We start from the raw sequence: 926 nt of genomic DNA, 5'->3' as shown, positions 1-926 counted from the left end.
GCGCCTCCCCGGAGCTGCTGACACTGATTCAGGCCCTGGCCTCCCGCCAGTCACAGTCCGTCTCTGTTGTCAGCCCGCGTGTGGGACTGGGTCACGCCTGCCCCGGGATGCTCGCCCCCCCACCCCCCGAGACCCTGTGCCTCGCCTTGTGCGTGGGAAAGTGGGGTCACCCTCACCTTGTGAGCAGAGTCAAGGGACTCGTCACACCGGACACGGGCACGACCCCGACACGGGACGTGTCACCCTTACCCACAGTGGTATGATGATCACAACAGCCACCACCATCCAACCCTCAGGGCAGTGGGACGGGTGTCCTGCGCCCATTTCACAGATGGTCGGCCTGAGGCTCAGCGAGGCTTGAAAGGTGAGATTTGAATCCAGGTGGGTCTGAGTCCAGCCCTCCAGCACCTGTTCGAACTTGAACGCACCCACCTCGACCCCACCTGCCTCCACCCTGGGGTTCAGCTCAGCTCCTCAGACAGGGTGCTGGGAGGCACCCCGCTCACAGCCGGCCCACGTGCGGGCACCCCGGGCCCAGCGCCAGCCGCACCACTAACTCCCGACCTCGCTCTACCAGCCGACACTTCTACGAGCCTCGCCAAGGGGGCGGGGGTCCCTGGAGGCCGGCGCAGGGTCTCAGAGGCGTCCATGGACCACGTGCCCAGGCAGGACTGGGTGCCGGAGGCCTGGCCTGTGCCCTTCCCTCCAGCTCTGTGGGTGGTGCCCCTCGTCAAGGAACGCGTCCTATTTTAATGCCGGAACGGAGGCCCAGGGGGTGACCTCAGAGTGGCCGGTCACGGCGGCAGTGCCACCCTGGGCCGGGCACTTCTGTGGCCAACCTGGCGGGAGGCCCCACTTGAGACCTGTAGCCCTGGCCCCTCACCACCGGCTCCGGGCACACCGCTGAGCCCAGGGGGGGGCGCGGT

Source organism: Myotis davidii, unplaced genomic scaffold, assembly GCF_000327345.1.
Source record: "Myotis davidii unplaced genomic scaffold, ASM32734v1 scaffold937, whole genome shotgun sequence".
NCBI classification, from domain to species: domain Eukaryota; kingdom Metazoa; phylum Chordata; class Mammalia; order Chiroptera; family Vespertilionidae; genus Myotis; species Myotis davidii.
Note: the sequence above shows the minus strand (reverse complement) of the source record.